The sequence below is a fragment of the Tachyglossus aculeatus genome, chromosome 2 (assembly GCF_015852505.1).
Source record: "Tachyglossus aculeatus isolate mTacAcu1 chromosome 2, mTacAcu1.pri, whole genome shotgun sequence".
NCBI lineage: Eukaryota > Metazoa > Chordata > Mammalia > Monotremata > Tachyglossidae > Tachyglossus > Tachyglossus aculeatus.
Window position 1 is genome coordinate 60330381 of NC_052067.1, and position 15506 is coordinate 60345886.

Genomic DNA, 15506 nt, shown 5'->3' on the forward strand with positions numbered 1-15506 from the left:
CTGGATCTAGAATAAGGAGACCAGGAAATCAAACCTCCATATAGAAGCTGAATGATTCCACAGTGGTGAGTCGTTGCCCCAAATACTTTCATATCCACTTGGAGAGGGGCATTCTGGGAGTAGGAACTGCCACTCCATCTAGCATGGATTCAGTGTGACTGGCTCTAACCAAGAATCTGTATCACCTGAGATTAACTGGGCCTTGTGGAGAGGTTAGATTTAAGGGACTACAAGAGATTTTGGGAGATCATCTCAACCACTACCCTCCCCTTGGCAGAGAAATGTTTTTCCTGCCCTCTTGGCTAAGTTCTAAATCTCTGGAACTTCTGTGTCCATCAATAAGCCAGGTTAGGAATTGGTAGGAGGCTTGTCACTGTTTCAGATGCAGTGCCTAGGGAAGCAGCATGGTCTAGTGGATAGAGCATGGACCTGGGAGTCAGAAAGAGCTGGGTTCTAATCCCACCTCTACCACTTTTCTGTTATATGACCTTGGGTAAGTCACTTCACTTCTCTGGACCTCAGTTACCTCATCTATAAAATGGGGATTAAGAGTGAGAGCCACCTGTGGGACAGGGACTTTATCCAACCCAATTTGCTTGTATCTACCCCAGCACTTAGAATAGTGCTTTCACATAGTAAGTGTTCAACAAATACCATCATTAAACTGCACATCAGCTTCAGAATCTTGTTCAGCTTTATGCAACTGTGTTCTTTCATTACCTCATTAAATTTTATTTGAGTGATTACTGTGTGCAGAGCATTGTACTAAATGCTTGAGAGAGTATAATACAATAATAGACACATTCCCTGCCCACAGCAGCCTTACAGTCTAGAGGCAGGGAGACAGACATCAATACAAATAAATAAATTACATATATGCACATAAATGCTTTGGGGCTGGGGTGGAGGGAGAACAAAGGGAGTGTGTCAGGGAGAAGCAGAAGGGAGTAGAAGAAGAGGAAAATGTGTGTGTGGCTTAATCTGGGAAGACCTCTTGGAAGAGATTTGTCTTCAATAAGACTTTGAAGGGAAGGAGAGTAATTGTCAGATTTGTGGAAGGAGGGCATTCTAGCCCAGAGGCAGGATGTGAGCTAGGGGTCGGCAGTGAAATCAGTGAGATCAAGACAGAGTGAGAAGGTTAGCATTAGAGGAGCAAAGCATGTGGGCTGGGCTGCAGTAGAAGGGTAGTGAGGTGAGGTAGGAGGGGGCAAGGTGGTGGAGTGCTTTAAAGCCAATGATGAGTTTTTGTTTGATGTGGAGGTGGATGGGCAACCACTGGAGTTTTTTTGAGGAGTGGGTGACGTTCTGAATATTTTTGTAAAAAAATGGTCTGAGCAGCAGAGTGAAGTATGGACTGGAGTGGGGAGAGAGAGGAGGCTGGGAGGTCAGCAAGGAGTCTGATGTAGTAATCCAGGCAAGATTGGATGAGTGATTATATTAACATGGTAGCAATATGGATGGAGAGGAAAGGGCAGATTTTAGCAATGTTGTAAAGTTAGGACTGGCAAGATTTTGTGATAGATTGAATATGTGGGCTGAGTGAGAGAGAGAAGTCAAGGATAATGCCAAGGTTACAGGCTTGTGAGACTGGGAGGATGGTAGTGCTGTCTACAGTGATGGGAAAGTCAGTGGGAAGGCAGGGTTTGGGTGGGAAGATAAGGAGTTCTGCTTTGGATATGTTAAGCTTGAGGTGACAGGGGACATTCATTCATTTATTCATTCAATTGTATTGAGCACTTACTGTGTGCAGAACAGTGTACTAAGCACTTGGAAAGTACGAGTTGGCAACATATAGAGAAGGTCCCTACCCAACAGCGGGCTCACAGTCTAGAATGGGGAGACAGACAACAAAACAGAACATATTAACAAAATAAAATAAATAGAATAAATATGTACAAGTAAAATAAATAGAGTAATAAATATGTACAAACATATATTCATATATACAGGTGCTGTGGGGAAGGGAAGGAGTAAGGTGGGGGGATGGGGAGGAGGAGGGGGGAGAGGAAAGAGGGGCCTCAGTCTGGGAAGGCCTCCTGGAGGAAGTGAGCTCTCAGTAGGGCTTTGAAGGGAGGAAGAGAGCTAGCTAGGTGGATGTGTGGAGGGAGGGCATTCCAGGCCAGGGGGAGGATGTGGGCCAGGGAGTCGATGGTGGGACAGGCGAGAACGAGGCACAGTGAGGAGGTTAGAGGCAGAGGAGCAGAGGGTGTGGGCTGGGCTGTAGAAGGAAAGAAGGGAGGTGAGGCAGGAGGGGGCGAAGTGATGTAGAGCCTTGAAGCTATGAGTGAGGAGTTTTTGCCTGATGCTTAGGTTATTGGTAGCCACTGGAGATTTTTGAGGAGGGGAGTAACATGCTCAGAGCGTTTCTGCACAAAGACGATCCGGGCAGCAGCGTGAAGTATAGATTGAAGTGGGAGAGACAGGAGGATGGGAGATCGGAGAGGAGGCTGATGCAGTAATCCAGTCGGGATAGGATGAGAGATTGAACGAGCAGGGTAGCAGTTTGGATGGAGAGGAAAGGGCGGATCTTGGCGGTGTTGCAGAGGTGAGACCAGCAGGTTTTGGTGACGGATTGGATGTGAGGGGTGAACGAGAGAGTGGAGTCGAGGATGACACCAAGGTTGTGGGCTTGTGAGACGGGAAGGATGGTAGTGCCGTCAACGGTGATGGGAAAGTCAGGGATAGGGCAGGGTTTGGGAGGGAAGATAAGGAGTTCAGTCTTGGACATATTGAGTTTTAGATGGTGGGCAGACATCTTGATGGAGATGTCCAAGTAGAGATGTCTTGAAGGGAAGGGGAAATGTGAGGTTGCAGAGAGGAAGAGAGATCAGGGCTGGAGATGTAGATTTGGGTATCATCCACATAAAAGTGGTAGTTGAAGCCATGGGAGCGAATGAGTTCTCCAAGAGAGTGGGTGTAGATGGACAATGGATGAGAACCCAGAAGTGAACCTTGAGAGACCTCCACAGTTAGGAGGTGGGAGGCAGAGGAGGAGCCCATGAAGGAGACTGAGAATGAATGGCCAGGGATAAGAGGAGAACTAGGAGAGGACAGTCAGTGAAGCCAAGGTTGGATAATGTTTCCAAGAGAAGGGGGTGGTCCACAGTGTTCGAGGCAGCTGAGAGGTTGAGGAGGATTAGGATGGAGTAGAGGCCATTGGATTTGGCAAACAGGAGATCATTGGTGACCTTTAAGAGGGCAGTTTGGGTGGAGTGGAGGGGATGGAAGCCCAATTGGAGGGGGTCCAGGAGAGAGTTGGAGTTGAAGGATTAGAGGCAGTGAGTGTAGACAACCTGCTCTAGGAGTTTGGAAGGGAAGGATGGGAGGGAGATGGGGCGATAATGGGAAGAAGTCGCGGGATCAAGCTAGGGTCCTCCTAGGCAGATAGAGGATTGAAGCTGGAAGCCAATGGAATTGAGCTTTACACTTGATTAGTCCCCTTATCTGTAATTTATTTTAATATCTATCTCCCTCACCAAATTATAAGCTTCTTGAGGGCAAGGAGTAGATCTATTTACTCTATCGTACTCTTCCAATTGCCTTTTATAGTGCTATGCATGGAATAAGTACACGAGAAATACCACAGATTGCCTTGCTTATGAGCAGTTCACAGGAAGTGAATGCCATACACCTGCTGGAAAACAATAAATTAAATTCATTATAGCACTTGGCTATGGTCATTATGGGCAGGGAATGTGCCTGCTAATTATGTTGTATTGTATTCTTCCCAAGTGCTCTGTACATAGTAAGCACTCAATATCTTCTAGACTGTGAGCCCGTTGTTGGGTAGGGACCGTCTCTATATGTTTCTGACTTGTACTTCCCAAGTGCTTAGTACAGTGCTCTGCACACAGTAAGTGCTCAATAAATATGATTGAATGAATGAATTGGTTGATTGAGGAAGATAAAAAAAGTACATAGCTTTATGGTACTCTCTGCACACTGTAAGCACTCAATAAATGTGATTGATGTTAAAGAAGGCCTCAGCTCCTCCTTCCACTCTTTGGACATGGATTACTTCTCATTTAGCTCTAAAAAAATCTAAAAGACTGAGGGACCTGGATTACCGAGAAATTAATTCTCTTTTCCCATAATTCCTCAAACATGCAAATTTTGCCCTCCACTTTGCAGTGCCACAACTAACAGTAATGACAGGTTTGACTTACTGGATGTTTAGACAACATATGTCAGCTTATTCCTTTTCATTAAAAATAATAATAATAATAATTAATGTGATATTTATATTGTGCTCTTCCTGGTGCTTAAAACAGTATTCCATTTCCTCCATCAGAGTGCAAGCTTCCTAAGGGCATAGATCACATCAAATAAAACTATTTTTATATGCTTTCCAAGTATTCTCTACAGGGTGCTCAATGAATACTATTGACACTGCAAATTGATATGACAAAAACATTTTAATATCTTTCATATTATTTTGATAACCCTAAAGATTTCTGACTCTTTTCTTCCTTTTCCTTTCTCTCCAATTCACTCACTGAAAGCTCACTAATTTCTTTCCAGCCCTCATCATTCTCACCTCCTCCAGAAATATCTCATACTTGAATGTCGCCTGACCTGAAGCTTCGATGACCTATGTTCACTCACTGTTCTATCATAAGTTCTTTTAATTCATTTGTTCATTCAATCATGTTTATTGAGCACTTACTGTGTGCAGACCACTGTACTAAGCACTTGAGAGAGTACAGTATAACAATAAACAGACACATTCTATCTTGGCTCACTAACTTCCATTTGAGGTACATTTTTATATAGTGAGAGCTGGTATGTTGCAGATGTCTTTAGGTAGCCTTGGTTTGCTGTTTTCCTGTCTGTTTTATTTATGTGTCTTAGGTTGTATTATTATTATTATTACAGTTTCATTCATTCAATAGTATTTACTTAGCACTTACTGTGTGCAGAGCACTGTACTAAGCACTTAAGTGCTTACTGTCTTCCAAGCAGTGTTCTAAGAGCTGGGGTAGATGCATGCTTTTCAGATTAGACATAGTCCCTGCCCCACATGGGGCTCATAGTAGAAATAAGAAGGGGAATAGGTATTGAGTCTTCATTTTACCATTGAGGAAACTGAGGCTCAGAGAAGTTGAACTATTTGCCCAAGGTCACACAGCAAGCAACTGGCTGAGCTGGGGTTAGAATTAGAATCCAGGTCCTCTAACTCTGGGTCCGTGCTCTGCTCTTTCCACTAAGCAACTCTGCTACAAGATAGGGACTTGGTTGAAATGATTAGTCTTGTCTTATGTTGTCGAGTCATCTCTAACCCATAGCAGCATCATGGACAAATCTCTCCCAGAACACCCCATTTCCATCTGCAGCCATTCTGGCAGTGTATCCATAGAGTTTTCTTGGTAAAAATGTGGAAGTGGTTTACCACTGCCTTCTTCTGTGCAGTAAACTTGAATCTCCACCCTCATCTCTCTCCCATCTTGCTGCTTCCCAGCACAGGTGAGATTTGACTTGTAGCAGTTTGCCTGCCAAGCTAGGAATAGAATGGGTATGCCTCTGCTCAACTCTCCCTCCCATAGTTGAGACTGATAGAGTACTGGAAACTTTCCAGTTGCGACCTTGAGAGGGTAACAGTATTCCACAAAGAGTACTAAATAAATACATTTGTTTGGGGGTGTGTGTGTGTGTGTGTGGTGGGGGTGCTGTTAAGCCAACTCCCTAGTGGTAGTAATAATAGTAAAATGATAATAGTATTTGTTAAGTGCTTACTCTTTGCCACTCTCCTACACTCTCCAAAGCATAGGGGTAGATACAAAATAATGGCTTTAGATCATCTAGAAAGTAACCTTTCCTCTCCATCCAAACTGCTGTCACACTGGACCAAGCACTTTCATATCCTGACTTGACAGTTGCATTGGGCTTCTTTCTGACCTCCCTGCCTCCAGCCTTTGCCCTCTCCAGTCGTTACTTCACTCTGCCATCCAGATCATTTTTCTAAAAAAAATCACTCTGTGCACATCTGCCCACTCCTCAAAAACCTCCAGTGGTTGCCCATCCAACTCCTCATCAAGCTGAAACTTGTCAACATTGATTGAATTTATGGCACTCAATCAGCTCTCTCCTTAACTATCCTTGCTTTTCTACTACTAAAACCTAGCCCACACACTTCACTCCTATCACAACAACCTGTGCTTCGATCACATCTCCCTCATAGCTTATTGTGGGCATGGAATATTTCTGTTTATTCTTATATTGTACTCTCCCAAGCACTTAATACAGTGCTTTGCACACAGTAAATGGTCCATAAATGTGATTGAATGACTGAATGACCCCTTGCTCACACCCTCCTTCATACCCAGCACTCTCTGACCCATTTTATCTGGCAGAACACCTCTCTCCCCGTTTAAAACCTTACTAAAATGACATCTCCTTCAGGAATCCTACCTGTAATTTTAGTGCCTTTCACCCCTGACTAGACTATAGGCTCCTTGAGGTCAGGTATCATGTCCACCAACTTTTTTTATTGAACTCCCCCATTCCCTTTGTATTCTGCATTCAAGAAGCACTCAATAAATATCACTGATTGATTGATTGATTGATGAACTCCAACATCCTTTAAAATACAGGATCCAGGGCCCTTGTTGCTTCTTGACCTGTACTAACCATGGCCCTAATTCAGTAGATAAATTATTTTTATTGTTTATCCTCTGCGATTATTTGTAATTTAGTTTCTGCTCTCGTTTATTGGCACCTCCACAGCAAGCGATTACCACCTCTCCCTGCAATAGAATATATATATATATATATATATATATATATATATATATATATATATATTTTTTTTTTTTTTTTTCTGAAGAGGAACTTGATCTGTTGTACTTGTGGTTGGCAAGTCTCGGTGAATTGGAAATTTAAAGGCCCCTGATGGGAAATGGCACTTAATTTGCATAAGAGATGTGGGAATTCAGGCAAAACATTTCAGTTCCCAGCTTCAGATTGCCAGGGGAGGAAAGTCAGGGAAATCTCTCAAGGCTCTCAAAGCTCCGTTTCTTTAAAAAAAAAGATAAAGAAAGAAAAGAAAGAAAGGGGTGTTTGGAACTCCTTTAGTGTTTTTTTTTTTTAATTAAAGCCAGAATTGAGAGAAACATAATTTTTTCCTTTATCAGGTTTATGGGAAGAATCAGACTCATCCCTATTTTCTTTCATAGGGAAGTTGTTAGGACTATGTAAACTCTGGAGGATGATCACATTTGTCAGGTGCTTCAGTGCATGAAACTACGTAAGGTTTCGGTCTGGGTTCCACCTCAGGAATGTACTGCGATGGCATTCTTCCTACATCAGTATCCCCCTTAGCTCTCCACTGTGTTCTCAGCATCGCAAATCGTGGCTGGGTAGCTGCTGACAGGAGGAGCTCAAGAGGTACCTTTGATTCCATCTTAACAAAAGAGAGCAATAGACACCAAGTTATTTTTTGTCTTTTATGTGCTTGCAGGGAAGAAGGGGGTAATAATGGTTTATGAGAGAACTCTAATTTGTGAAAGTCCCGGGAAGGTAGCTGAGGAAACACCAGTCTGAAGTACTATATAATATCTGGGGAAGCAGCATGGCTAAGTGGAAAGAGCATGGGCTTTGGAGTCAAGGGTCATGAGTTCAAATCCCAGCTCCACCAATTGTCATCTGTGTGACTTTGGGCAAGTCACTTAACTTCTCTGTGCCTCAGTTACCTCATCTGTAAAATGGGGATTAATTTAAGACTGTGAGCCCCCCGTGGGACAACCTGATTTCCTTGTAACCTCCCCAGTGCTTAGAACTGTGCTTTGCACATAGTAAGTGCTTAATAAATGCCAGTATTATTATTATTATTATTATCTCATTTAGTTCAATATAGTTTCATGAAATTCAATACTTCTCTGCTACTAATAAGAATACTATATAGCAGACAGGAGAAAAACTTGTGTATCCTGTTGATGGAAATATTTTGAGCCAAGGTTAAAGTCTCTAGATGAGATTTTATGTTCTTCCTCTCTCTCAGGAGTTGTAGTAGTAGTAATACTACCAGTATTATTTATTAAGTGGCCAATGTATGCAAATAACTGCACTGAGTGTTAGGGAAAAAGTACTAGGATGTGATATAGACACAGTCTCTGTCTGCCTGTCTCTCTCATTCTCTCTTTCTATCTTCCTCTTTCAAAGTCAGAGTTTTGATTCTGCTATGTCACTGATTTACTCTGTAGAACCCAGGTAGTTTTCTCTATTCGTGAAAAGTAGGCTTCCTTCATAAACATTCCTCTGCCTTTTCTCTTATTTCTACTGAGAAGAGACTCTTTTCACTCCCTGTCACAAAGGTACAAAAGGTTAAATATTGTTCAGCAGGTTTTTGAAATTATGCTCATGAGTATCAGTCTCATAAGAGCTGTGAGAGGGATTTTCAGTTTGAAGAAAACCGTGTCTTATTCACAGAGGTAAATATAAGGCGGTTATAGTGAAGATCTGAGACTTGTTCTGACGTGCTCAGATTATAATCTTTCCCTCTTACCAAAGAACTATTCTGTTCATCACGTGCTGCTTCACCCCTTGGTGGCATGAGAGTTTTCACAGAACAAGGCTGTTATTGTTTTTGGTAATCAAGTGAGTGTCAGTCTACGTAAAAATAATCTTCTTATTTTCCTTCCATACTGGGCTGAAAAAGTTGGCGAGAATTACCTGAGAAGCTGGTTCTGATGAGTTCCTGATGTGTGAAAAGGGTGCTTTTAGTTGCTTATGAAAATACAATGTTCTTTTAGTGCTTAAAAAGTTGCACTTCAAGTAATCTGATTGAATAAAATTGGCATTTGTTTGAGACAAAATAACAGTGGCATTTATTAAGAGCTCATGCATTAAGCAAGCTGTTACATGCTCGGGTAGTTACAGAATAAATAAATTGGACAAAATTCCTGTCTCACCAGGGGTTAACTAGCTAATCAATCAATCAATTGATAGCATTTATTGAACACTTACTATGTACAGACCATTGTACTAAGCACTGTGGAGAATACAATATAGTAGAGTTGGTAGACATGATCCCTGCCTTCAAGGAGTTTACAATCTAGAAGATGAGCAAGAGAGAGTTGGTATCTTATCCCCATTTTACAGATGAGGAAACTGAGGCCTAGAAGATTGTCCAAGGTCACAGAGCAGGCCAATGGCAGAGCTGGAACTAAAAGCTGTGCTTTTGTTACCCAGGCCCATGCTCTTTCCACTACACCAGGCTGCTTTCATAGCCTAGAAATATGTAATCATTTCTGTCACCATAATACTAGTAATGCTTTTAGGCCTTGAGAAATGCCTTATTTCTCCCTCTATTCTATGAAGTAGGTCTGGCTGTTACCTTCATTTTACACAGTGTGAAGTGAAATGCAGACTGGCCCTAAGTCACCAGGTCAGTCACTATTAAGACCTTAGACCATCATCATCATCTTGCACTCATCTGTGTCTGAAACCAGAAAGAACATTGTTTTTTATTTAATGGTGATGATGATGATTATGATTCTTGTTATTGTTGCTACACTTGCTAAGCACATACTAGACTTCAAGCACTGTTCTAAGCACTGGGGTAGATACAAGTTTTTCAGGTTGGGCACAGTTTCTGTCCCATATGGAGCTCACTGTCAAAGTAAGAGGGAATAGGATTTCATCCCCATTTTAAAGATGAGGTAACTGAGGCATAAAGGTTAAGTGACTTGCCGAAGATCACACAGCAGACATGTGGTGGAACTGGGATTTAGAATCCAGGGCCTCTGACTCCCAGGCCCATGCTCTTTCCATTAGACAGTACTGTTTTAAGTAAAATGATTTTCTGTTCACTTTTCCCAACTCTCAGTGTTATTTTAATGGTACAAAGAGAAACTGGTGAAAGGAATGTGCCAATGTTACTCTAGTTTCTTTGCTTCTGAGGTCTCTAAGTTATCTTAAGGATCTGAGAAGGAGGCATAAGAGGTCAAATGTTTCTTTCATTTGTTCTTAGAATGCCCATCAAAAGGATTCTCTGTAAATGTAAAATCTGGTGGTTTTGGCCCGAGAAAATTATCTAGCTACCTAATTCTCTTCTTCTGGGTCATCATCGAGAAGAGATGAAAACTTAAGACCCTCCTGTGGGTGGCTCAAGTGGACACTGTGGCCAAGGTACCAAAATGTCAGTGTGTAACCCTAAATTAGCTAGAAATTGTGATGAAAGTCATTCTGGGAGAGATAGTGGGATGCTACTTACACTCAAAAGATAAATCATTAGAAATCTAAAGTCAGTGAAGCAGCATGGTCTAGTGGAAAGAGCCTGGACCTGGGAGTCAGAGGACCTAGGTTCTAATCGCAGCTCCACCACTTGTCTACTAAGTAACCTTGAGCAAGTCACTTCACTTCTCTGTACCTCAATTTCCTCATCTGTAGAATGGAGATTAAGACTGTGAGCTCCAAGTGAGGCATGGATTATGTCCAACCTGATGAGCTTGTCTCTACCCCAGCACTTTGTACAGTGTCTGACACAGTATGTGTTTTTAAAAAATAATATAATTGAGCAAAGACAGGAAAGATTTTTTCTTAGTTTGGGCAGACAAAAGTCCCTAAAACAGAACTCACTCTGAAGGAATTTAAACAGTCTATCCAGGTTTTGATTCAGATTATTTTTGCAGCAACTTTCAAAGAATGCACTTTTTTACTATAATAGTAATTAAAAAATGGTATTGGTTCAGTGTTTCTGTTATGTTGTACTCTCTCACAAACTTAGTATAGAGCTCTTCACACAGTAAACACTCAGCAAATACCATCGATTGATTGCTTTGGCAAGCCCTGAGTAGATACAATATAAGCAGATCAGACATGGTTCCTTGTCCCGCATCGGGCTCACAGTTTAAGGGGAAGGGAGAACTCCATTTTACAGAGGAGGAAACTGAGGCACAAATAATTTCACTGACATACCTCAGATTACACAGTGGGCAAGTAGTAGAGAAGAATTAGAACCTAGGTTCTCAGATTCCCAGTCCTGTGCTATATCCATTAGGCTCCACTGCTTATCTGGTGGTTTCTCCTCTAGAGTGATCAAAGTCCTTAGTGTGACCAAAGTGTGATCAAAGCCTTTGCAGATTTGTAACAAATCACACTGGCCCAGTAGCAGAGTATAAAGGTTCATCAAAACCTGGTGAAACAAAACTCTGGCTGAGTGGATTTATATTGGGTAAAGATCGTGTGAGCCAAACCACACTCTCTCAAGCATCAGGGCCATTTCTGCCAGATGATAGTCCATTGTCAGGAGAGGTATTGATGCTGGCAGATTTTCGGACAGGATCTACTCTGTGAGCACTAGATTTCGCTGAAAGACTGTGAGGCTATTAAACCCATAATGAGAATGAGATTGATGTTTTTGTCCAAAGCTGTGGCCCATTCCAAGAAAGGGAAAAATATGAATAGTTGTAAGTGCTTACTATGTGTCAAGCATTGGTGTAGATAAAAAATCTGCAACAGGTCAGATACAGTGTCTGTCCCGCATCTCTCTCCCTCCCTCCAGGCCTATATCTCCTCCTGCCTTCAGAACATCTCCATCTGGATGTCTGCCTGCAATCTGAAACTCAATATGTCCAAGACTGAGCTCCTTATCTTCCCTTCCGAACCCTGTCATCTCCCTGACTTTCCCATCACTGTAGATGGTACTACCATCCTTCCCATCTCACAAGCCTGCAACCTTGGTGTCATCCTCGACTCCACTCTCTCATTCACCCCACACATCCAATCTGTCACCAAAACCTGCCGGTCTCACCTCCATGACATCGCCAAGATCTACCCTTTCCTCTCCATCCAAACCGCTACCTTACTGGTTCAATCTCTAATCCTATCCCGACTGGATTACTGCATCAGCCTCCTCTCTGACCTCCCATCCTCCTGTCTCTCCCTGCTTCAGTCTAAACTTCACTCTGCTGCCCGGATTATCTTTGTACAGAAACGCTCTGAGTATGTCACTCCCCTTCTCAAAAATCTCCAGTGGTTGCCTGTCAACCTATGAATCAAGCAAAAACTCCTCAGTCTTGGCTTCAAGGCTCTCCATCACCTCACCCCCTCCTACCTCACCTCCCTTCTCTCCTTCTACAGCCCAGCCCTCACCCTCCGCTCCTCTGCCACTAACCTCCTCACTTTGCCTCGTTCTCACCTGTCCTGCCATTGGTCCCTGGCCCATGTCCTTCCCCTGGCCTGGAATGCCCTCCCTCCCCACATCCGCCAAGCTAGCTCTCCTCCTCCCTTGAAAGCCCTACTGAGAGCTCACCTCCTCCAGGAGACCTTCCCAGACTGAACCCCCTTTTTCCTCTCCTCCTCCCCATCCCCCCTCTTCCCTACCTCCTTTCCCTCCCCACAGCCCTTGTATATATTTGTACAGATTTATTACTCTATTTATTTTACTTGTACATATTTACTACTCTATTTATTTTGTTAATTCATTCATTCAATCGTATTTATTGAGCACTTACTGTGTGCAGAGCACTGTACTAAGCACTTGGGACGTACAAGTTGGCAACGATGTGCATATAGCTACAATATTATTTATTCTGACAGTTTTGACACCTGTCTACATGTTTTGTTTTGTTGTCTGTCTCCCCCTTCTAGACTGTGAGCCTGTTGTTGGGTAGGGATCATCTCTATATGTTGCCAACTTGTACTTCCCAAGCGCTTAGTACAATGCTCTGCACACAGTAAGTGCTCAATAAATACGATTGAATGAATGAACGAATGGAACTCATGGTCTAAGTATAGCAGAGAACAGGTAATAAATCCCCATTTTACAGATGAGGAAACAGAGGCACCGACAAGTTAAGTGACTTGCCCAAGACCACTAAGCAGGCACAGGGCAGAGCCAGGATTAGACTCCATGTCTCTTGACTCCCAGGCCCATACTCTTTCCACTAAGCCACATTCACCCTAAAGGAGCTCCTCCTATCAAGAGAAATTGGTATATTTAAGGTATGTCAATTAAATTAATTGGGTTCTATAGATGAATGCTAAAAATACATTTTTGAAAAAGACAGTTGGGTGCATTTGAATGCCCAAAGGAAAGATCCATTAACAGCAGAGACAGGAGGTAGCAGCCTAAACTTTGTTCAATGAGATCCCTATGGGGTATCATTTTGATGTGGGGATTTATAAGGTTGTCTGGGTGTTAACAGTCTACAGAATTAGGAGGGAGCACAAAGACTCAGAATCTGATGCCTTGATCAGAGGGATTCAGATTCCCCATGTTTTTCAGTAAAAATTGATGCCTACGATATCCCCTGGCTCCATTGTACTTCCTTTTCCTGTTTTCAACCATTCCCAACTGTCCCCTTTATTGGACTCATGAGTGTTCTTTTGAGTCATGAGTGATCCAGAGTTCTACCATCTATTAGCCCTGGGCAAGGAGCAGACTTCAAGACTAGGTGAATAGAGCACGGTTCCTGGCTCCCCTTACACAGCTTTGGGCAGCAGCAGCTGGTATTCAATTAATTTGTCAATCAATCAATCAGTGCTGTCTATTGAGCACTTACTGTGTGCAAACAATCCATCGTATTTATTTTACTTAGTGCAGAGTACTTTCGGAGAGTACAATGTAACAGAGATGGTAGACATGCTCCCTGCCCGCAATGAGTTTACAGTCTTGAGGGGGAGACAGATGATAATATAGATGAATAAATTAAGGATATGTACATAAGTGTTGTGGGGCTGTGGGAGGGGTGAATAAAAGGAGCACAACAGGAAGTTGCAGAAGGGAATGAGAGAAGAGAAAATGAGGGCCTACTTGGGGAAGGCCTCTTGGAGATGTGCCTTCAAAAAAGCTTTGAAGGTGGGGAGAGTGATCATCTGTCAGCTGTGGATATGGTATTTGTTAGGCACTTACTAGATGCCAGGCACTGTACTAAGCACTAGGGTAGATACAAGTTAATCAAGTTGGACACAGTCCCTGTTCCACATGGGGCCAACAGAATTAATCCCCATTTTACGGGTGAGGTAACTGCAGCACAGAAAAGTAAAATGACTTGCCCAAGGTCACACAGCATACAAGTGGCAGAGCCAAGATTAGAATCCTTGTCCTCTGACTCCCAGTTCTGTGACACTAGCCACTAGACCTGGCTGCTTCTCAATGTGAAAAGGGAGGGTGTTACAGGCCAGAGGCAGAACAATCAAACAATCAATCATATATAGTGTACGTTTAGTATGTGTGAAATACTGTGCTTTCCCCTGGGGAGAGTTGGTAGAAACATTCCCTGCCCACAGCAAGCTCACACTCTAAAGAGGGAGGCAGGTGTTAATATAAATAAATTACAAATGTGTATATAAATGCTGTGGTTCTGAGAGAGGGGTAAATGAAATGTTCAAATCCAAGTGCAAGGGAGTCTCAGAAGGGAGTTGGAGAAGAGGAAATGAGGACCTAATCAGAGAAGGCCTTTTAGAGGAGATGTGCATTCAATAAAGCTTTGAAGTTGGAGAGAGTGATTGTCTGTTGGAAAGGAAGAGGGAGGGCTTTCAAGGAGGGCAGGATGTGGGAGAGAGGTCTGCAGCAAGATAGACAAGACTGATGTACAGTGAGTATGTTTGCATCAGAGGAGTGAAGTGTGTGGGCTGGTTTGTAGTAGGAAATCAGGGAGATAAGGTGGGGGAGCAAAGTGATTGAGTGCATTAAAGCTGATGGTAAGGAGTTTCTGTTTGTGGAGGCAGATGGGCAACCACTGGAGGTTCTTGATGAGTGGGGAAACATGTACTGAACATTTTTGTAGAAGAATGATCTGGGCAGCAGTGAGAAATATGGATTGGAATGGGGAGAGAAAGGAAGCAGGGAGAGGAGGCTGATGCAGTAATCAAGGTGGGTTAGGATAAGTGCTTGGAATAATGTGGTAGCAATTTAGATGGAGAGGAAGGGATGGATTTTGGCAGTATTGTGAAGGACTTGGTGACAGATTGACTGTGAGTTGAATGAGAGAGATGAGTCAAAGATAATGTCAAGTTTACATGCTTGGAGGATGGTTAGAGAAGCAGCGTGGCTCAGTGGAAAAAGCATGGGCTTGGGAGTCAGAGGTCATGGGTTCAAATCCCGGCTCCGCCACTGTCTGCTGTGTGACCTTGGGCAAGCCGCTTAACTTCTCTGTGCCTCAGTTACCTCATCTGTAAAATGGGGATTAAGACTATGAGCCCCACATGGGACAACCTGATTACCGTGTATCCTCCCCAGCACTTAGAACAGTGCTTTGCACATAGTAAGCACTTAACAAATGCCATTATTATTATTATTATTATTGTGCTGTCTACATTCATTCATTCAATCGTATTTACTGAGATCTTACTGTGTGCAGAGCACTGTACTAAGTGCTTGGGAAGTACAAATCAGCAACATATAGAGACGGTCCCTACCCAACAGCGGGCTCACAGTCTAGAAGGGGGAGACAGACAACAAAATGAAACAAGTAGACAGGTGTCAATATCATCAGAATAAATAGAATTATAGCTATATACACACCATTAATAAAATAGAGTAATAAATATGTACAAATATACAC

At 42.8% G+C, this 15506-nt stretch overlaps 1 protein-coding gene across 1 annotated transcript in view; it reads left to right on the forward strand.

Annotated features, from left to right (window-relative positions):
• IPCEF1 (interaction protein for cytohesin exchange factors 1) overlaps window positions 1-15506 on the forward strand; it is a 140290-nt gene continuing 124784 nt past the window's right edge. Inside the window, exon 1 of the mRNA XM_038769087.1 lies at window positions 1-65. The gene's annotated coding sequence lies outside the window, so the exon portion shown is untranslated. The remainder of the gene's footprint in view (window positions 66-15506) is intronic.